The following is a 23869-nucleotide window of genomic DNA, read 5'->3' as shown; positions in this document are numbered from 1 at the left end:
AAGAGACAGGGTGATAATAGAAGGGGGCGTAGGTGATCAGGGCGAGGACAAGGGTGATAACGGCGGGAGCAGGGGTGGTAATAGAAGGGGGCGTAAGTGATCAGGGCGGGGACAAGGCTGATTATGGCGGGAGGAAAGGTGCTTATGAATTGGAAATTCTAACCAAGTCCAGCACATGTACAGCGGCTGGAGCGAGCACTGCGCACGAGGTAGAGCATTAAAATATCATGAATAGCGCAGCCTGTTAAAATGAGCCTTGATTGCATGATATCCTGCATCGACGTAGGAGCAACGAGAACGAATTCATACACGAATAAGAAATTTCGAACCTTAAAATTGGACGTGGCATTTTTCTACGGCAGTATCTACCGCATGAAGGCGGATGGCTTTCTACCACAAAATCTATAGTATACGGGTACGCATCCGTATTAAAATAACAAAAGTTTGCATATTTTTCGAAGTGACAATCGTACGCGAAAATACTCAACTCCTAAGTGACCTCGAGTAAAAATTCTCAATTGTTTTTCTAACGCTATTCCTACCAGCACAATTCTTCGGACACTGCAAGGTTAACCTTCCCACGATGACACAACAAACATCATTAGCAACTCAAGTACCGTAACGGTGATGACGTCACCAGCTCTACCGATGACGTCACCAGCTCTACAGATGACGTCACCAGCTCTACAGATGACGTCACCAGCTCTACAGATGACGTCACCAGCTCTACAGATGACGTCACCAGCTCTACAGATGACGTCACCAGCTCTACAGATGACGTCACCAGCTCTACAGATCACGTAACCAACTAAAAATACAATATTATTCGCAAGATATCGTAAACGTGGCGATAGTTGACGTCATCGTCATAAGGATGACGTCAGAAGATCAACGCGCACAGCATTTCTAGTCGCGCCGCCGTGACGTAAATTTTTAGCGCAGAGACGAAGGTCGTTCGTGTGACTACGACACGAGCGGCTATGACCTCTTACGTAATGTTAGGGCATGACGTGTGAGGCATGAAGGGCATGCCGTGCGGCGTGTGGCATGACGCCATTCAATAGGAACAGCGAATCCGACGGAAATTTAATGTCAAGCTTTGATACTTTTCGTATTGGTGCCCAAAATCAAATAGCGCACTTATATTGTTAAAGAGCTTTGCTAACAATTTAATACAATTGCATTAACTTTTACTTACTGAGGGACGTCGAATTGCGCGCAATGGCGCCCCGAATAGCAGCCAATTAATTCCTGTGGTGTGTAAATGAACTACGTTTAAAAATTGTGCGATCAGGAGAAGGTTTTGGAGGATTGTACGACCAAAAAGATCTGCGAAATTTAAACAACAAAACTTTTGACTGCGTAATGAATGAGTGAACAGTTGAGGGTGAACAACTGTAAGAAGTCGGCTCATTATAAAGTGGACTCGCAGAATAATGGTAGACATGAATGCAGCTCGGCCGGTCATTTCAGGGAATTTAGCTGGAAAATTTACATGGGATAAATGCAAAATAATTATGGACAATGACACATAAAGCCACGGATAGAACAATTAGGTCGGCAATCAATAGGATTACACCAGAATGAATGTCAGGGTGGTAATATGATCATACTTCGTGAATTGGTACGTCTTTCATATCTTAATAATGTCTTTACTTGTGCTATTTCGTTGAGTCTTTTTCACTTGTTAAAACGTGAGGCATTAGCACAATAATTGTTCTGAGTTAGAACGGCCGAACACTTAGGGTAGAAATTTTATACCCAGAAAGCTCAGTTTAAGTAATACCACTCAGGATCTGTCATTATTGCAATACATTCTCCAACAATTATTGCCTCAGAAGCACAGCGCTTCTCAGATTCTGGTCACCGCACACGCAGCAGGTGAGGTGCACATCATTGAACAGCCATTATTAAACATAACTCAGGGAAGCCCTGTCTATTTACAAACAAGATTCCAGGTCTCCCATGAAGAAATTTCAAGTCGAGTACATATAAAGACGTGGAAAGAATTGATAAATCACAGTGTTCATAGAACGATGCAAAAATGAACCACTCTCCAATAGCGGGTAAAATAAGATATCTCACAGGTGCATGGTTCGAAGACTTCACATTCGAGAACGGCTCTTGCCGTAATGCCAAATGCACAAGCCATCCGTCCGCGTCTTGTTAGGCATGCTCAAGTGTAAGCTAATAATGAAATATCTTACACCCTCACCTCAAAAGCAATCATCTGAACAGTTCAAACTGCCTAATTCTTATACCATCACATGAGAATGATCAAGTTGTGCATCAAAAAATAAGCTTTGCAAGTTTATTTCAAAGTCCAAAAGATACCATCAAGCAAGGATATACAGAATATTCGATGCGGGCAAAATGATTCGGTGGAAGCGAATTCCTAGTATAGACAGACATCTTTTACTTACAATCCAGTATTAATTTTAGAAAATTTCACAGTTTGAACAAAACACCGTCACAGCTGTCTGAATATAACAGAATTTGCAATTTTTATAAATGCGAGTCAACGGCTATGAAAAAGCAGGTACAGCCTTATCATCATTGCTTCTCTACATAAAATAAATTGAATACGCCTATCTACTGTTTTATAAAAAAACTTCACACTTAAATTACAGATATAAATATGCATTTTTCAACACCAACAAAAACCATCATCATAAATAACAATAGAGAACGTGTAAAGTTTACTTTCACAAACTCGGGCACAACAAATACAATGCAGGTAATGCAAGGAGTAAATTGTCAGCTCGGTCAGGTTTGACTTCACGGAGCAAAAGCTCAGACAATCACAAGAAAATGTAGCAGAACTCGTAGCGAGCGTTCAGTGTTCAAGGCCAGACTTGATTGTTCGCATGCGGTGGTCAGCGTGCATGTAACGTAGCGGCACTGTATCCAGCGGCACTGTATCCAGTGGCACTGTATCCAGCGGCACTGCATCCAGTGGCACTTCATCCACTGGCACTGCATCCAGTGGCACTGTATGCAGCGGCACTGCATCCAGTGGCACTGTATCCAGCGGCAATGCATCCAGTGGCACTGTATCCAGCGGCACTGCATCCAGCGGCACTGCATCCAGCGGCACTGCATCCAGCGGCACTGCATCCAGTGGCACTGCATCCAGTGGCACTGCATCCAGTGGCACTGCATCCAGCGGCACTGCATCCAGCGGCTCTGCATTCAGTGGCACTGCATTCAGCGGCACTGCATTCAGTGGCACTGCATCCAGTGGCACTGCATTCAGTGGCACTGCATCCTGTGGCACTGCATCCAGCGGCAGTGCATCCAGTGGCACTGCATCCAGCGGCACTGCATCCAGCGGCACTGCATCCAGCGGCAGTGCATCCAGTGGCACTGCATTCAGTGGCACTGCATCCAGTGGCACTGCATTCAGTGGCACTGCATGGCACTGCATCCAGCGGCAGTGCATCCAGTGGCACTGCATCCAGCGGCACTGCATCCAGCGGCACTGCATCCAGCGGCAGTGCATCCAGTGGCACTGCATCCAGCGGCACTGCATCCAGTGGCACTGTATTCAGAGAGGCTGATTCCCGCTGCACTGCATCCAGTGGCACTGCTTCCAGCGTATGAAAAACGTACGGAGATATAACGAACATGCAGAAAATTGAAGAGCGCATGTACATATGAAGAACAACATCCACATCGTGAGCACACTATCAGCACGTACTACAGTGGGGGGAAATAAATATTCGTACACTTGAAAAATCGTATTTTAATGTATGTAAGTACACAAACTGAACAGGAGAAGTGATTTATATTATACCCGAAGAAGTTAACATGTTGCATTAATTTTTGTTGCATTGAGATTTAATTTCTATTGAGGCTATTTTTGAATACAATGCGCCTCTATACATAATATAAATCACTTCTCCTGTTCAGTTTGTGTACTTACATACATTAAAATACGATTTTTCAAGTGTACGAATATTTATTTCCCCCCACTGTATATGGAGAAAATCGGAGAGCCAATGCTTGATAACCAAAAATTAATGCTAGTGATCAATAAAAAAAAAGTAAAGCAGAAAATGCATAAATAAGAGATGAACGTACAGACTATGTAACCATGTATCAGGCTACAAAAGAACATACAAGAATAAGTACTAACATTGGTACTAATTTGATAAATATTGAGCGCAGCTTTAGCGAGCAAATACACTAAAGACTGCCGACAAAACTTCCTCTCACATCGCCTTCATTTTAAAAGTAATCAAGGAAATCCTGCTGCTCTGCCGCCAGCAATTGACGAACACGACACAGAAAAACGGAGCGGAAAATCTGCGATTTGTTTCCACGATTGCGCACAAGAAACGTGAGCAATCGCGCCCGAGGCCAAGGACTGGGGCACGGTAGCTCTTCCTTGGGGGCCCTGCAGGAGTTATACCGGGGCATCTCCTGCACGGTATAGGGCAGAAGTTCCACTACACGGTAGCGCTGCATTCCACTACACGGTGGCGCTGCATTCCACTACACGGTGGCGCTGCAGTCCACTACACGGTAGGGCAGAAGTCCCACTACACGGTAGCGCTGCAGTCCATTACACCGTTTGCACGGTAGCGTTGCATTCCCCTGCCCCGTAGCGCTGCATGGCCATCGCATTGACTTGTATCAATGGTTTGTATTCCGGCGCGTTAGAGGCGGAACAGACGCTCAATAAGTGAAAATTTTAATCGCGCTAACATTGCTTGCGAGTTGTTTCACCTTAACAACTGACTAGTTTGATGAATAAAATGTTTAGTTAACCTTCAAGTTTCTTGTTAAAAACTTGCAGGATGAAATGTAGGGAATTAAATTACGAACTTCGCACGAACTCATAACCTTGCTCATGCGGGTTCTGACAGACCAAGAATCGTAAGAACAATATTTGAACGCTAGCAATTTGACAAGTAATTTAATATATCATGAAAGTGATAAAACATATGAGAATAATGAAATATTAACACAATAAGGATGCGGCAGCCAAACCCACAATACAGCATGATTTTGCGTGCCAGAAATCTTGTCACACGTTCAATAAACATTCATCAGAAAATCCTGATCTTGCAATAGGTGTTTACGCGGTTGAAAACGATTCAATTAATTATTCAATTAAAAAATGCGAAATATTTTATAAACAACTGCTCTCAATATTTTGAACCTTACCCTTTTCTTATCTACGTAAGTATGTTTGAATCGATATAGAGCAATACGGCGTCAAATAGACTAGGCTCATCAATCTTTGTGCCGACCAAATGTCTTATGTAAACAAAAGGGTTGCCATGGCAACGATTCCTTCTGACCAATAAACGCTCTTCTTGTATCCTATTGGTAGACCGAGTCCATACTTTGTATATTTTGAATCCGTAAATGCCCGAGAAATACTTGAATAGTTTTTAATTTTTATTGCATTAATGAAATAGTCATGGTAAGAAATAGGTCACCGAGAAACATTTAATATATTCCAATTTTTTATTGCAATAATGGAATAGTCATAGTGAGAAATATGTCGGACGTCAGACGATGACATGATATCTAATTAACAAAGAAGTGCGTGCTAGGAGTGAGATGCGAACGCTATTTTTCTATGTTAAATATAAGGTAGAATTACGGGCGAAGCTGCCGGAGTTTGAAGAAGAACTTATGTTAAGTAAATGCTTTCAGTCGAATAGGTGAACCTCATTTCTTAAATACACACAAAACTGTGCTCATTCCTTTCTGGATAATTAAACGCAGTGAGTAAAGAGCAATTCAATAATGCATTAGGAGGCTTTGACCGAATAACATAGCGACTTATTTCTTTTGTCGTCTTCATGGTTATGAGCCTGAAGAAACTGTTCTGGAATATTGTCAAGTGATTTTTTCAGAAGATTATATCTAGAAAAAAATCTTCATACGCATTAGACAATTACCATTCAACTAACTCGCAATATATATTTTAAAAAATTAATTAACTTTAAAGCATTTTCATACAACAATGTAGACCAAAAACTTGAAAGCAAAGAAAACTCCACAAAAATTCATAGTATCTTTAAAGAAAACGTTTCGGAGTCCAGCTCCATCGTCAGTTCGAAAATTCTAGAACACAGATAAATCAGTAATTAGTACAGTCATGATTGCAACAAAAAAAAACCTAAGCTGTAAAACCTATCTATTTACAATTTCAAGCGGGTAAGAGCTAAAAGCTAAAACCTTTTAGCTTTTAGCTTCCAGTTCCGGTGTTTATGATTTGCGCATTTTAGAATCATTGTATATATTTTTAAACAGAGGCCTAGTTTGAATTTAGCTTTTAGCTCTTACCCGCGCTTGAAATTGTAAATAGATAGGTTTTACAGCTTAGGTTTTTTTTGTTGCAATCATGACTGTACTAATTACTGATTTATCTGTGTTCTAGAATTTTCGAACTGACGATGGAGCTGGACTCTGAAACGTTTTCTTTAAAGATACTATGAATTTTTGTGGAGTTTTCTTTGCTTTCAAGTTTTTAGTGAATTTGCGATTCAAGCAAACGAGTGACATTATTACTAATGTAGACCAAGTTACAGGATGATAACAGTGGATAAATTGCCACATTATTCACCACAAACCGAGGATGAACACGCATCTCTCCGGTGACCAAAGGTCAAGGCTTTTTATTTCAGTGTTTACAGTACAAACATGTTGTCTCTATACGAACACCCACTCCATTCTCTATCCTCACGGTAAATTTGGCAGAACAATAATATTATTGATATCTGCGTCCACAAACTTTCTTGAAATTTCTAAATACACTTAATAATGTGTAACTCACAAAAATTTTGCGTTTCACTTCAAAACTTCACAAGACGCTTGACGTTTGCGAAGACAGTTGACGTTGCTGAAAACACTTGAAGTTGGTGAAGATCCTCCGCTTCGGTGAACTCACTTGAAGTTTACAAGCACACTAAAGCTTTGGAAGAACATTAACATTTTGAGAGCTGTATATAGTCTCTAAAGTTTGTGAGCACTGCCAGCAGATGTGAATCCTATACGACAATTTCTCGGACTAATTAAATGGCAATGAAGCCTGAGTAGTATTTGTGATACGTAAGTTCATCACAGAACAGAAGAGGAAAATGCGAATTCCTCTGCAAAATTTTTAAATGATTGGCAATATTTTGGTAGCAAACAATTATATGGCAGCTGCTCTGCCCCATGCAGTGTCACGAAAACTTTGACATGCGAGCAAAAGTTTCCGCGTTACAGAAAGTTTCTGCGTATTTGCGGAAACTTTTGCCCAAGTAACGCACGTCTTATGACGTGACGAACGTCTTATGACGTGGCGCACGTCACATGACACACGTCTCATGACACACGTCACATGACACACGACGTCACATGACGGTAAAACGACGTTTAGTGTTCCGGTGTAAACTAATATTCAAACTTACGATCACCGCACAGATTCTGGAGCCTACATGCAGCCCATCATTCCTGTAGCAGACGCGTGTACTGAATCACAGCTGGCAAGTCACAGGCACGCAAAAACAGCGTGCGATTCTTCCGTTATTTTTATGCATTTTCGCACGATGGGTTTTTGTCGGCATCTTCAGGCCTTCTTCCCTGCATTTGTACGTCGTTGATCACTGACTTCAACGAGGTAGACTTACAAAAGCCGTCAAGGTCGCACACTCAAGGCTATCGATGAGTCTGGCAGGATGTGCGTTTTAATTTAGAGTTTTATTCTGAGAAGGAAGATTGCACAGCATGCAGCAATCGCAAATCAATTTGAGACTGCGTGCAGAGTCTGCAAATTAACCCGAGACTGCGTGCAGCGTCTGCAACATAATACGAGACTGCGTGCAGCGTCTGCAATGTAACACGAGACTGCGTGCAGCGTCTGCAATGTAACACGAGACTGCGTGCAGCGTCTGCAATGTAACACGAGACTGCGTGCAGCGTCTGCAATGTAACACGAGACTGCGTGCAGCGTCTGCAATGTAACACGAGACTGCGTGCAACATCTGCAAATAACACGAGACTGCGTGCAACATCTGCAAATAACACGAGACTGCGTGCAACATCTGCAAGTCAGTTCGTGACTGTGTGCAGCGTCTGCAAATCGATTCCAGGCTCGGCTCTGAGGTCTGCAAATCTACTAAATAATTACAATCGCGATTAGTCGACGACACTTGATAACCAACTGCACGTTATTTGTCGTTAAGGACCGACAATTTATATCAAGTGTTACACTTGAAAGTTATTTAGATTCTCAGAGTGGATTATTAGGGGCACAGAGACTGGAGAATTATCGAATATTATAGGTGCACAAGGATTGAAGGATCATTGAATATTTTCGGTCCATGGTAATAGAATAGAAACCGAAGCGTCATCTAATATATACTGTATGTCCGTAGCAATATTGTGGCTTAGGGACACAATACCAGTAATGAGAAATAAATTATGTTCAAATTGGCTGATTATTTGCAAGAATTCCGTACCGCATTTGAAAGCGGATTTACGATATAGACGAATATACTAAGGCATACAGTGTTCAGCAATTGGAAATTATTGGACATTGTTGAGTAACTTGAGAATATTAGACTAGATATTAACTGGATAATATTGTTCTGTAACTGAAAATATTAGAAAATCCAATAACCGGGCGTGACTGGATATTCCGAACAAAACGTATCCATCACGTCGTGTATCATTTTATAAAAATTTTAAACACGTTAACAGCGACAACAAACCGACGAGTTCGCACCCAAATGCCGGTGGTTGTCATGGCAACCAGTAAATATTTCGACGCCGTTCCAAACATTTCAGAGCGCCAGCAGCGGCGCCCGATATCCTGGAAGGCCAAGGCCGTTCTTGGGACATGGCAGTCGATGGACTCAATGGACGCGTTCACACGATGGACTCAATGGCCGCGTTCACACGATGGACTCAATGGACGCGTTCACACGATGGACTCAATGGACGCGTTCAGACGATGGACTCAATGGACGCGTTCACACGATGGACTCAATGGACGCGTTCAGACGATCCATGTCGCCGCAATGCTTTGGTGTTAGATAAAAGACAGCAAATCGTTTATTCATAAACAAAGGACACGCTACGTAAAGTGATAACATACCGTAGTTGTTTAAAAGGAAAATGAACTAGCATTAGACCGTAAAACGTTCGTATTGTCATTAATTTTGGGTAAGAAGGTCTGCAATTAAGAAATTGTCGAAATCTAACTCGTAGTGTCAGCAGAATACACCAATAAAATAAATGGGGTTTGAGGTTCGCTATTAAAGTGAACAAGGAAGTTTTTACTAAAACAATGACAAATAATAATGAAAATTTCAAACGCCTAAATTCTGAACCTACATAGCCAAGTGATCGTCATACTAGATCAGTATACAACAGAGAGCTGGCTCTAACTACAAAATTATTAGGCTTTTAGTCAGGACGATAATAGAGTACCGGAATTATCCCGCGTTTATGACCAGAAACGTTGATGGCGAAAGCCTGTCAGCAACACCAGAGAGACATTATGGCATATTCCGAACTTCTAGTCCTGCGGCACCCCAAATTGGTTCCCCGCATGGGTGTCAATAAATGAAATGTAAATAAAGCTTAATCGAAACTCCATACATATCTTGCACTTTATTACCACCGAACTATTAGTAAATGTCCCCCCAAGGCAAGTTTACCTGAGTTTGAGTACCACTTTTTAGGAGTACTCATTACATAGATGGCAGCAACTACTGTATCGCGTGACCAGAAACACTGACAGCCATCCGTCTATCAGTGATCCACCGCTGTCCATCAGTTTGGCCATTAGCAGGATCCTAATGGACGGGCACGAATCCTATGTACAATGGCGGCGTCCTCCAACAACAAAAAATAACTTGGCACGGAATGCCTACTGAGAATAGGCCTGCAGAGGTCAAGCTACTGGACTACCAATACCGTCGAGGTAGGCATTCTTGATAAAGTTACGGTGAAGGAAGGCTAAGGTGATCGTAACCCCGACTTTGAGTCGGCGATTGCTCGTTCAGTTCTTCCCTAATATCTATTAAAAGACGGAATTACAGTGTTGTAATGATGCGAATGTTAATCGTACGTGAACATTTAAAGCCAGTCAACTGGTGTAGAGCACCCATGACGTTGTAAAGCTTATCACGCGGCGCGGCATGACCTTTATTAATCGACGTCGGACGTTGGCCATGATTGATGAGTCCACGAGTCGCCAGCAGAGGTTAACGCTCCGCAGACTTTTTAAATAATTCAAATGAAAATCAATGGAAGGTCTGACCGCCAAAAGATAACGTGACCACAGGCAAAAAATTGCACTAGGAACATAACGTGAGCACTAAATTCAAGAGCAGTTCATGCGTGCACGAATAGCTAACACCCAGCCAACGCCCCTCTCATTTCGAGTATGGTTAGGGAGCGTCCACGAAAGGTCGTGCAGTCCGGCACGATGAAGGATAAATTACGAATAAACTTGCCAGTAAATAACGAACTCCTAGTGAGAGTGATGTACCGAGCGTTCACACCAGAAATACTAGGTATCGTGATACTACTAGTTGGATTCCTATCCCCGTCGTTAATTAGATGTCGTTGACGGTTTTATTAAATCCGATCGTATTTCCTACGCGAGTATTCAAAGAGTCGATTTTCAGACGAATTTTCTCCTGGTAACGAATCTCGAGCTTTGTCATATTTCTTCGAATGTTATCACTCAATGAATAAGTAATAAATAATACTTTCCACATTCTACCCAGCACTAACATAACTTTCAGCAGAAGTATAATTTCACCCCGCTGGCAATAAGGAAAGCAAGATGGCCATAAGCCAAAACGGTTAACAGGGAGTGTAAAATATTTTTCTTACAGCTCGGCAGACGCCAAAGGATGCCTGCATTAGACAGCTGCTGCTGCTGGGCGGCAGTGCTCATGAGAACAAATGGAGTTGCTATCTGCCCGGCAGATGTTATGGAAGAAAGAGAGTATTTTGCAGACACGGCCCTTCCAGTTGAATATACCCCGCGGCTATCTGTTGTATCGCAGCCTTTTATATGATGCCTTAAGAAGAACAGATGGGCCAGCACACTTCCTGGAGCAGTGAGCTTTCTTTTCAAATATATCCTTTTGCTCCGGGACGTACGGGCTTTCGGTACGATCTGGTTGCGGGATACCCAGGCTTTCGAATTTCTCCTTCACTGGGATATTTTATTTAATGTGTTAGTAGGAGACCCAAACTTTCGAAGCCAATGGCAGCGACCAGAGAACATTAGATAGAAATGCTTTCAGTAGTTTTTATATGGTGGAATATCTATGCATATTCAACAGATGTTTGATGTTAAACCAGCTTTCAAATCACCTTCTGTTGAGACATTAAGGCATACAACATGTAAGAAGAAGTACGGATAGATATATTATTAGTTTTTCCGGCCTTTCGAAAGCATGAGATAAAGGTTACTATTTCATAGCACCAGTTTGCCATACGAGGAAAGAACACGTTTTTGACATGATCACTCAGAGGGTTTGATGTTTTTCCCGGCCTAATTGGCGGCCCCGCAAGATTAAAAACGAAATACGAAGAAATCTGTCAACATTTTGAACTTTCAAGCATCTAATAAAGACTAGAAGTCCCTAAACATGTTTTAGTTTCACGCTAAAACGAGCGTTCGAAGAGAATCAATAAAAAAGTTTCACTGCATAACTTGACAATTTCTGTTCGCTAAAGGAAATCGAATCTTGGAAAACATCCGCAGAGACAGGATTCCTGCAATCGCGACAAACAATACAGCAGCTACCGGAACTCCAGGGAGCTTGGCTGCAGATGTGCGACACTGGGAGCGAGGTGAGCGAGATCCAGTCACGCGCTGTAGCGCATTGTGCGCATGATAGCGCTGCATGGTGTGCATGATAGCGCTGCATTGTGCGCATGATAGCGCTGCATGGTGTGCATGATAGCGCTGCATTGTGCGCATGATAGCGCTGCATGGTGTGCATTGTAGTGTTGCATTGTGCGCATGATAGCGCTGCATTGTGTTAGTGTGCGCATGATAGCGCTGCATTGTGCGCATGATAGCGCTGCAGCTATAGTGTGCGCATGATGCCGCTGCATTGTGCGCATGATAGTGCTGCACTGTGCATGATAGCGCTGCACGCTACAGCTGCTACAAGCACAAGCGTCGAAAACGTCGCTTTTTGCAGCTCTTCACAGAACATGCAGCGCATGCAAGAAGTCTTCCGGAAGACATTAATATTCTTTTACAATTTGTTCATGTAAAACATGGTATTGTACATACCATCCAAACTCAGACTGCGTACAAACTGTCTTATACTGTGATAGTAACTCGGCTTTTGTGAAGTCAGGCATTGAAGAAAAAAACGAGGTACTGAATTCAATGCGTTTGATTATACGCAACGAATCTTCTGTGCTGTGCGCTTTGCGTAATTGATGAGAAGCTTTTATATATAAATATTATATATTTATATATATATTGCACGTCACACGACTACCAAGGCTGCATAAGCAAGTAGCGTTAACTTTAGGATCAATGGGTCTAGAAATAAGTATAATTAGTGTGGATAAGGATAGCTGTGTCGCAAGCTATGCATGTTGTTGCAATCTGGCATCTATACATTCTAAATACTTGTTGCAGGCAAGAGAGGTGCTTGTTACCACCAAAAATGTTTACTAAGATTATGAAGATACCAAAATTTCTCGGCAAATATTTTACAACACTTCTCTTTAACTCCACTTCTTGTCTGTTTGTTTGTTTGTCTGTCTGTCTGCTACAAATCTTGTAATCGAAATTTAATACACTTCTACTTATACTATCGATCTGAAATTTTGCACACTTGCGTAAAGTTAGGGACAATGCATGAATCAAATGTCAAAATAAATGATTTTAAAAATTAATTTTTTTTTCAATATTAAAAAAATTGAAAAAATAATTTTGTCCGCTACAAGTCTTATAACTGATATTTGACACACTTTTACCTGTCTAATTGATCTAAAATTTTGCACACTTGTGCGAATTCAGAGGCAATTCATGAATCAATTAATAGAATAAATAATTTTGAAAAAATATATATAATAAAAATATTTATATATTAAAATAATTGAACAATCAATTTTTTTAATAGTCGAAAATTAAATGAGAAATTCATTGTACATCTGTAAGATTGGAGACACTGTATTCTTTGGAAGTGTTGTCTTTAAAAAATAATTTTTAAACGTATATTATTTCATTTTTAGCGTAAACATCAAGATAATTTTGTAGGTTCTTGTCCACTGTTAATTGTACGTTTTTAAGCCTCGCACCGCAAATATATTATAGGCTGTTGGGGCGCGTATCCAGGATACTTAGCGTGTCGGGATATTGCCTGGACCTTAAATTTCCAAATTCCTACAGATAAATTAATTTTGAAGGCACAAATATTTTTTTTAAAGGGAAAGATAAAAATGGAAGTCTGTATTCTATGCAAAATTTTAGTATGAAAGGGGTTTTTCTTTTCTATTATTATATTAACTTTAACATTTACGAGATCACAGGACACTAAAATTGCAGGGATTGTCGATTCTAAGCAACACAGGCTAACGTGCTGGTATTAATGCAGCAAAAATTCGTTAATAAATACGTACTAAATATTATGATAATATAACAACAAAAGGTACAGTTACAAATTCGCAGCTAGACAATGTAACAAACTTTTCCACAATGACGAAGCGGTGCTGAATAAATATAATCTGTTGTTTTTCCTCCAAGACATGAAGCTACCGGATACTGCAGGAGCGTGAGAGGCACTTCAGCACGTTTAAATAACGACATTTATTCCTTCCAAGTGACGACAGTTATTTCGTTCTAAGAACTAGTAATTCCTTCAAGATATCGACAATCATTTCGCGTAAAAAAACTACTGCTATATGAGGCATAAACAAATGCAATTCAAAAGGAGCAAAAGTGAAGGCCTACGTGCGGTAGTCACCATTTTATATATACGAGGTCACCATCACGAGGCTAACAACAACGCAACGGAAGGCAGTGACCTCTACGTATGGTGACGTGGTGATGGTGACGTGCGAAGACGGTGGTGATCATTATCACCAATGATGTCGACGTCTTAGCCAAACAAAAGAAAGTCTTATAGCACATGGGCTTGTGACAGCGGTTCATTGAAAGTCTTTTCATGAACAGCAAACATTTGTTTTCAATAATTGTAATGGATTAAATGTGTTACATTAAGCAGTAATTGATTAAATAATTACAAGGCTCCTTTTACCTCTACAAGCTACGGAAAGACAGACGGCTGTAACTCTCCGTCTACGGATAAGTTAACCGTCCGCAATGCTATTCGTATCTAAAGTCAAAGATCTACCGTCAGTCGATATGAACGATTTATAGATATAGATTTAAACGTATAATAGACTGAGCAAATATAGGGTACAATATTGATTTAATTATCATTAATCTTTGCCGCGCTAAGGATCGTGCAGTTTTCAACCATTTGGAGTTAGATAAGTGATAACATATCCTAATGTTACATGAAACAAAGAAGTAATGAACTTGTTTTCCGAAACCATCCACTTCTTAATCTTGCGAACTAATCGCTAATACTTTAATGGTACAGGCCGAACCGAAACTTCAACAATTTTTTTCTTCTTAAAATTTTTACCGAGTCTTTATCAAAATGTGAAGCATGACATTTTTTGGCATACACGAAGAAAGGTTTCAATGCCGGTATTTAAATGAAATAAACGCGTTTTTTTCTTATAAATTGGTAAATTTGAACATTGTTTGGCAAGTAATTATTCTTCATATTCACAGAGTAATGATAGAGACAATGATGAAGGATGCATTGGAAAACAATGAACAATACCCAATTGTGTATAGCTAGGTCGAGCGTTGATGGAATGGAGTCGATGTAGCGACTGTACAGCTCGACAAGCACCAGCCGACCGGACGATATGGCCTAAATGGTTCGCATTCGTCTCGTACTTTATCGTTGTCCAAGATTCTATACCTGACAAGTATTAGATCAGTTAGAATTATCTGCGATTGCAATGCTGAATATAGTTGAGCTGCGATTGCAATGCTGAGGGAGGTTGAGTAACACTGAGATCTGCAAGTTCCTAGGCCCCCCTACTTAATTAAGGACTCGTATCCTATATCAGGACCTGATTGAGCTTTAACCACCGCGGAAATGTCATCAGCCTCCGGGTCTCCATACTGTCGAGCATTTGGCGTGTCCAATTCTATACTAAACAAATATTTACAAGTTTAACCAATTTTGTATGTTATTCTTTTATCTAACCTCAGCAGGGCATATGTAGATGATAACATATGCAGGACATAGTCAATGATAATATATATGCAAACATATTGAGTAAATTGATAGGGAATTGTCCATATGAATATAGCGGGCTTTCCGAGTAGCGAGATCCCAACAATTGATGAGCGAATTCGATGGTTCAAAACCCGCAGCTTGCTATAAAATTTCTGGTCGAAAACGTCGAGGCCGGGTGGCTAAGAAAAGAACATAAGAGCGGCAAGTTGTGCATTCGAAACTCGCAGCCAGCTGAAATAATTCTGCAATTTCGTGTAATCGACGACATACGCAACAAGGCCCAATCATGCACACTAGCGCTACTTTACTAGTATACTTAACCTCTATAAGTACAACGCGAGAGTGCAGGGGAGCGAATATTTTAGTATCAAGCTACCATAACTTGTGATCAGATTTGGATAACGAACTCCAGCAAACGCGGTAAATTGTTCGTGTGGTTTGAAATGAACTCGGATACTAGGCGAGAACTAATGCAGTGGGACCGTGTGTCCGTCAGGTCCGTGTGTCCGTCAGGTCCGTGTGTGTCCGTCAGGTCCGTGTGTGTCCGTCAGGTCCGTGTGAGTCCGTCAGGTCCGTGTGTGTCCGTCAGGTCCGTGTGTGTCCGTCAGGTCCGTGTGTCCGTCAGGTCCGTGAGTCCGTCAGGTCCGTGTGTCCGTCAGGTCCGTGTGTCCGTCAGGTCCGTGTGTCCGTCAGGTCCGTGTGTCCGTTAAGTCCGTGTGTCCGTTAAGTCCGTGTGTCCGTTAAGTCCGTGTGTCCGTTAAGTCCGTGTGTCCAAGGTCCCGCGAGTCCAGCAGGTTGGAATAGCGCTCACAGTTCCAAGAACTGCCGTCGATTAATCGAACGCTTGATTCTTGGCTAACAGACAATGTGTTCGAGGAACTTCTTAACATCGAGCATTCATGAAATATCTAAAGGGCTTCGCGAGTAGCTGTCGTATAACAATGCTTTATTTTCCCTTCAGTATTTAGAACCAAATCGCCTACAAACAATGTTCAAGGTTTTAAATGAGGTTAAGGTGATAAAGCTTTCAACAAGGACAGGGGGATCATGGTTTCAACAAGGTCATGAAAATCAAGGTTCAAATAAGGCTAAGGGGTTTAAGAATTCTCAAAAGCCAAGACGATCAAGGATTCAACAAGGTTAGGGTCAAGGTTTCGTCAAGGTTTCGTCAAGGTTAAGGTTTCACCAAGGTCAAGGCTATCAAGGTTTCAACGAGGTCAAGGGGATCTAGGTTTAAACAAGATCAAAAAATCATCTAAACAAGCAAAATAAACACTCGCAAAGTACTCCGTATAATTCCATGCATGTGACGCGCGGCAAACACATTTACGAAGGGCGGAGAATGTTTAAAAAATCACACTTAAAAAATACAGCGTAGGTCTGGCTACAGGCTTTGCTGACACGTTTGAACATGAGCTGCTGTGCTGAACTGCAGTGCTGTGCCGTGCAGTGACGCCAGAGCTGCTGTGCCGTGCAGTGACGCCAGAGCTGCTGTGCCGTGCAGTGACGCCAGAGCTGCTGTGCCATGCAGTGACGCCAGAGCTGCTGTGCCGCGCAGTGACGCCAGAGCTGCTGTGCCGTGCAGTGCAGTGCAGGCAATAGGTATAAAATCAATGATATTTCACCATTTAAATATGTGTAAAATTGTTCATCTAGACGCTCGCTAAGGCGGCAACTAATAAATTAACTCAATTTTATGCCTCATTATTCTTGGGCACTCTCGGAATTATTTCTTAGAAACTAACTTGAAGAAACTTTTTCAAGTCTTCCCAATTTACCGTAACTCTCAATCTTAAATCTTCAAATTTGCTAACAATACTATGCTTGTATATTTTAATTCTGTTATTTAACCTCAGAACGATTTCTTTCCTTCAATCTAATGCACCTCAAGTGTTCATTTGTGAGATCTAAACTTGAAAAATAATTGAAACTTAACTAATCCACTCAATAACGCATATCATGCAGGAGACCAGTAAAAGAATTAACGGACACTAGGCAAGGCAGGAAAACGCTTAACTAAAGCACAAGGTTTAGCAGGACATTTTTTAGGACGCTACAAGAGATGTAAACAACGGAAACGTCAGGCCTTCTAGAGACGACTTTTTTATATTCCATGAACTATACGGGAATAACAGAATGAAAATGAACTGCACAATTAACCAGTCGTTGTACGAGTGTAGGCTTCAATTGTGCGTACACAGGGCAGACATCGTAGGCAAAAGAGTAAGACATCCTTCATTCATCCGCGCATTTTCTTCAAAATATATTCATTATATAATTAAAAATATCTGTATATCACGGCAATCAAAGCACCCAATGCCTGTTTAAATAACCTGGCGTTTCTGAACACCGATTTCTATTTTTTAGAATTAAGCACCATTGAGTTTCATTTGTACACACATACCTATACCTACGTCTAAGAACTTTTATTACCCGAATAACCTATTTTTTCATTTAATGGTCTTTCAAAAATCATATAATTTAAGGGTGATCAGACCACGAGTCACCCAGACGTTAGCATATTTACGGAGGATTCTAATTATCTTGACACAAGAACTTACAAGCGTTCAAAGTGTTGCATCTTAATGTGGGTGCAAACAAGGGACAGGTTAACTACGCAAGGAAACGATCACACGAGCAAGCACTTAATATATAGGATAAGATCAGTGAAGTAATGGCGTTTCAGAGACACCGCTCCAATTGTTCCATCGTATTAATTGTATCTCATGAATTGTATATTATGAACCATGATAACTAGAGGCCACATTCAGAGCCCTTCTTACTGAATTCATTAACAGTATTAGGTACGACAAATATAGCTCATACATCAGCTCAAGGCAGCATAAGAGTTTTGAAATAACATTCGCAGCACCAGTTTTTTCAGCATAATATTAGGTCTGTCCGTTTGATACTTTTAACGTTGAAGATTCACTTAATTTCAGTAGGTAGGTATTCAAGCATAGAATTCACATTCAGTTTTAAAGCTGAAGAATCACTTTCAGTTTTTAAACTTGAAATTCACTCAGTTTTGAAGCTTAAGCTTCACTATGAGTTTCAAAGCTCAAGATTCAGCCTCAGTTTAAAGCTTAGATTCACTTTCAATTTAAGCGCAACGGCGGTCAGCGCTCTGTTAAGCCACTGGTTCCCAAATAGAAGGTTAATTACTCTAATTACTCACTGGGGAAGATTGAAACTTTGGAGGTACTGAAGGAGTTTAGATGCAGCCATGCATATATGAACATGCTACTTCAATTTTTGCAGCATTTGTGGAGAGGGTAAATTTGTTACTGTGGCATGAATAAAAAAAATGTATACAATCATTTAGGAGAGAAAATTTTAGAATTTTATAAACAAGCCTGAGAATTTTATAAACAGAATTTTATAAACAAGAATTGAATTTTCATATACAAGAGAATTTTATTCCTGAGAATTTGATAAACAAGCACCTAGTTTTCATTATTAATACCAACACAAGACATCTAGCCAGTGATTATTTAAATAAAAACCTCAATTGTATGATAAATATTCCTAATAGAGATATGTTAATTCAAATGCATAACTTCTATGAATGTGTTCCTGGAACATTCGCCTTCATTTAATCGTTCTCGTTCATTTCAGTACGATTCATTTAAGCCAGTAGTACTTCTGAGCAACAAAATATCTTAATAGTACATATATACAATACAAATTGAATGTACTTCTTCCACGGAAATCTACTGTAGAACTTATGGAAGGAGCTCCAGATAGCCGGCAGCAGCAACTTCCATGTAAATGTTCCAAGTCTAAATAAGCTGCCGAGTCACCCGAGCATATTTGACTAACCTATTTTGCACAACACAAACACTTCTTGGGATGTGATGCAGCTACGCTTAAACATTACTGCTAAGGTGCGTTACTGATAATTACCGAGTGAGTTACTCATAATTGCTCCGGAGTGACCTACTCATAATTGCTCCGGAGTGACCTACTCATAATTGCTCCGGAGTGACCTACTCATAATTGCTCCGGAGTGATAATTGCTCCGGAGCGAGTTACTCCTAATTACTCCAGAGCGAGTTACTCATAAATACTCCCGGGCTCGGGAAAACACTGCATACGTTATAAATGAATTTAACATACTGTAAGTATTTCCGCATACGCGTTAGGATTCACGATACACATACACAAACTTCACCAATGTATGCTTAACATATACACATAATCAGGGCTCACCATAGCATCATGAAGCAAATTTCTGAAATAGCAACAGCAAGCAGTTCGCCAATGTAATATGAATGACAACCCCACGCTGCGGGGGTGGCACGACACGATTGGGGGCACAACCCCCTTTAGAAAGATGTGGGGGTGACAAGCGACTCCAAAGGTGGACGGGTTTTTCTGAGGCCGCGGAAGGACGGCGGGAGCGCAAATTTAGAGCAAAACTGACTATTCGTTAGCTCCATGGAGCAGAAAAAGACGAGGAGCCCGCAGGGGTCCTTGTCGAACAAATAAATTGCCTTGTAGAACCTGACAAATAATCGATTCTTACTGAAGCTGAAGTCTCCCTCGCCTAAATTCGATGTATTAAGAAGTTCCATGTTTTATTATACAAGGCAACGTCTGAGAACATCCAAACAATTTCAAACTCATGTTAAAATCAATCAAATTGAGCAGATTTTACAGGACAAATTATAAATTCGACATTGGTTCTAATGATATATGTGCTCCGAGTAATACTCTGCAATTCGATCAAAAATTAAGTAGCCCAATATTACACATCGATGGTAATGTCGATTTAGTGAACTGAAAAGAGAAGTTTGCTTAAATAATCTAGAATAAAATTGTCTGAAAGATCAACGATATAAAATAATTAAATGAATCGTTATTAGAGCAACATTCAAAAAAGTGGAAATTTAGGCAGTTCAATTCTACAGTTAACAGTGAGTCTGCTGAATAGTGAATTTAATGAGTAATCTTTGGCACTGCAATTGAGGAAACGCTCGGCGTGAACATAGATTTTATCAGGTAATTACAGACTCACTTGAGCGATGCTTAGAGCCAGGCACCCCAATAAAGAGAACGACTGGAGGAAGGAGGGATGAGGAAGGAAAGAGGGATGAGGAAAGAAGGAGGGATGAGGAAGGAAGGAGGGATGAGGAAGGAAGGAGGGATGAGGAAGGAAGGAGGGATGAGAAAGGAAGGAGGGATGAGGAAGGAAGGAGGGATGAGGAATGTTAACGGGGAATATAACACAGCCATGGCATGCGCGGCCCTGGGAAACAAGCTGAAATGAGCCTTTGAAAATTCCAGCTTCATCACACTGATATCGACGCACAAGATATTCCTAGATAAACAATTGCCCTCGTCACAATGTTTTGAGCTATGGCAGTCTAAGTAATTTTTATTTTGAAAGTAAAGTCGATCAGGCGAACTCATGGGGAAGTTTTTGAAAAGTCGCACTTGGACGTGGCTCCCAGCAAACATATACCAGCGTAGGGGAAGAAAACCACGGCAATTGTTAGCACATTTGTTCAGCCCCGCCCGGTAAGGTCACGCTTGTTTACGTAACGCAAGACGAGGTGAATGCAAAACAAGATAGTGCTAAGGAAGAATTACGATCTCATATAACCAGTGATCTTGTTCTTGTGAAGGCCGAAGACAATTGTACCCACAGGGTTTAGAATGTACCCACACTAATGCGATTTAGGTTATCATACAACTTACTGAGAAATAGTCTGAGGATGAGAATTCGACGCTAGAACACTAAAGGTCTATGCAAGTCTTGGTATTTACTTTGATGTAAATTAAAATACAAATAATCTTCTCCTTGAAGCCAGAGGCTGTTTTAGATCGACAAGTACTGTAATGTTCGGATTCCTTAAACTACATCGGTGCCGAAACTTCTGGTTCCTCCACAAACGAAGCAAGCTTCACGTTCGACCACATGCCAAAAAACTTCTTGTTCATCTACATACCAAAAAAAAACTTCTCGTTCGTCTACATAACCAACAAAACTTCTCCGTCAACATACCAACACAACTTCTCCTTCGTCTACATACCAACGAAACTGGTTCGTCTACTAACAAACAAAACTGGTTCGTCTACTAACAAACAAAACTGGTTCGTCTACTAACAAACAAAACTCGTTCGTCTACTTATCAACAAAACTTTCGTCTACTTACCAACAAAACTTTTTCGTCTACATACCAACAAAACTTCTCGTTCGTCTACTTACCAACAAAACTTCTCGTTCGTCTACATACCAACAACACTTCTCGTTCGTCTACATACCAACAAAACTTCTCGTTCGTCTACATACCAACAAAACTTCTCGTTCGTCTACATACCAACAAAACTTCTCGTTCGTCTACATACCAACAAAACTTCTCGTTCGTCTACATACCAACAAAACTTCTCGTTCGTATACATACCAACAAAACTTCTCGTTCGTCTACATACCAACTAAACTTCTCGTTCGTCTAAATACCAACACAACTGCTCGTTCGCCTAACATGCAAACAAAATTTCTCGTTCGTCAACGCAAGAAGGAAACTTCGCGTTCGCACCGAAGCCGAAAAACGGGAAAGCCCCGACAGGATATCCCGCCGCGTGCGGGTCCGCGGGAAACTCGGGTTATTTCCCTCTTATGAGAGAACTTTACCAGTTCTTCTTGGTAACTTGAGAAAATAAATGTGTCACAGACAAGCCACACATAATAAAGGTAACTGACGTTATTCTGAATTCGGTTAAGGAAAAATAGTGCTTCGAGGTTCCCCTATAACAAGAAGTTAATACGATGAGATAGCTCATGAATGGAAGTAATTGTGGTATTATTGCAGATTAACTACATCCAAAAAAAAGGGTGTTTTTTTTTTAATTATATGTTTTTTGGGGTGTAGATTACGAATCTGAAATCCTTTGGCTGACTTAACCCAACCTAAGAGCTTTTTGTAAAATTTCGATGAACAATCCGACCCTTTATATAAAGGTGAGTGGGTAACGTAAGTTACGTAACCCCCATGTTAGTAAATAAAGGTGAGTGGGTAACGTAAGTTACGTTTACGTAACCCCCATGTTAGTAAGTCGCGAAAAAAATCGGTTTTCCGATGCCGACCGCCAAAAATGGATTTCAGATTCGTAATCTACACCCCAAAAAACATATAATTAAAAAAAAAACACCCTTTTTTTTGGATGTAGTTAATCTGCAATAATACCAAATCATTAAATGTGATGCAGAGTTTTTTAATGCCAAACTTCCAACGCAACGCAAAGTATATCGATAGCGCCACAATGAACTAATCCATATTCACCGAACCCAATGGCAAAAGCATCAATCTTAAACAAAATATAGTAGCCCACCGACAGATAGGTATGAATCACTAAACTTAAAGGCTCATCACGTGATCACGATAAGATTAGTCATTATATTAAAAAGAAAGAGCGCCCATTTTTCAATCAACCAGTGATCCAATCATCCAAGTAAAATAATAGACACTGGGGTAGGATAAAAATGAAATGAACGAAGTTAAAATCCTCGCACACAGGCCTAACCATTACGATAACTGAGCTTGCATGCAATATTTTGAAGATCAATAGCAATGCCCTTAAATTTAGAATTTAAGAGAATATATTTGATCGTTCAAATGAACCAAGCTTCCTAATTCACGTTAAAACAAAAAAAAAACGTCCGACGGCTTGTCACTTGAGCGTCACTAGGCCAAGTCGCGGCGAACAGGAGCGATTCGCGCGAGTCTGGAAGAGTTTCGTTCTTGTGACCCTAAGAAAAACTAAACTGGATTGTCTTTACTTCTCAAGTAATATGTATCTTTAAAATTGAAAAGACTAATAACTTTAAATTAAAGTAGTTTACCTGAAACCGCAACTGATGAAGAACAACGCGAGAGAAGACCGCAACGACGAGCTTGTGAGATACACTGCAAGAGAATTTTTCAGCACAACCACACTTAGCAACGCCGGGAACCTTACTAACTGTCTACGCTCTTGATGCGGCTCCTCGCAGACGCCAGACGGAACAAAAGTAACGGACGGTGGTGAAGGATTCGCTGCCAGTAGCAGCGGTTTGGAATCGGTCCCAAAGAGCTACATCTGATTTTTGTGCATAAACTTCAAATTCTCGTATAAATTTATGAGCACGAGGTTAAATTTTTTACGAAGAAATAATGACATGAAAAGTTTTTAGTAACTTTTTGCTATCTCAATCAATCGTCAGCTATGGAAAGATCGGGTTCCAAAGGCCGGATCCCTTGTGAATCAAGTCACGAAAAGTTCAAGAATCGGCAACAGGCCATGGGCCTATTTCTTCAGCGCCGACACTTCTATTCTATTCTATTCTATTCTACACAAAGTTAATATCATAATGGAAACACGCATGAAGTAAACATGCACAGCCGAATTTTAGTGAAAATTAGTTCCACCATGTACAAAACCTTGAAAATATTACCACAAGCATGCAAACTTAGTGTTATGGATTATAATTGTGAATAACCGTCCAATGACGGTCATATGAATTTACCGTTCGATGGTTTGATTTTGTTGCCAGGAGTGAA

At 40.6% G+C, this 23869-nt stretch overlaps 1 protein-coding gene across 1 annotated transcript in view; it reads right to left on the bottom strand.

Moving 5' to 3' along the window:
- LOC108672213 (tetraspanin-11) overlaps positions 1-23296 on the bottom strand; it is a gene marked incomplete in the record, with an annotated part of 33472 nt that extends 10176 nt beyond the window's left edge. Inside the window, 1 exon segment of the mRNA XM_018159848.2 lies at positions 23173-23296.
- Between the last annotated feature and the right edge of the window lie 573 nt (positions 23297-23869).

Source organism: Hyalella azteca, unplaced genomic scaffold (assembly GCF_000764305.2).
Source record: "Hyalella azteca isolate HAZT.00-mixed unplaced genomic scaffold, Hazt_2.0.2 contig12211, whole genome shotgun sequence".
Taxonomy (NCBI): domain Eukaryota; kingdom Metazoa; phylum Arthropoda; class Malacostraca; order Amphipoda; family Hyalellidae; genus Hyalella; species Hyalella azteca.
This window is presented reverse-complemented; position numbering and strand designations above follow the sequence as displayed.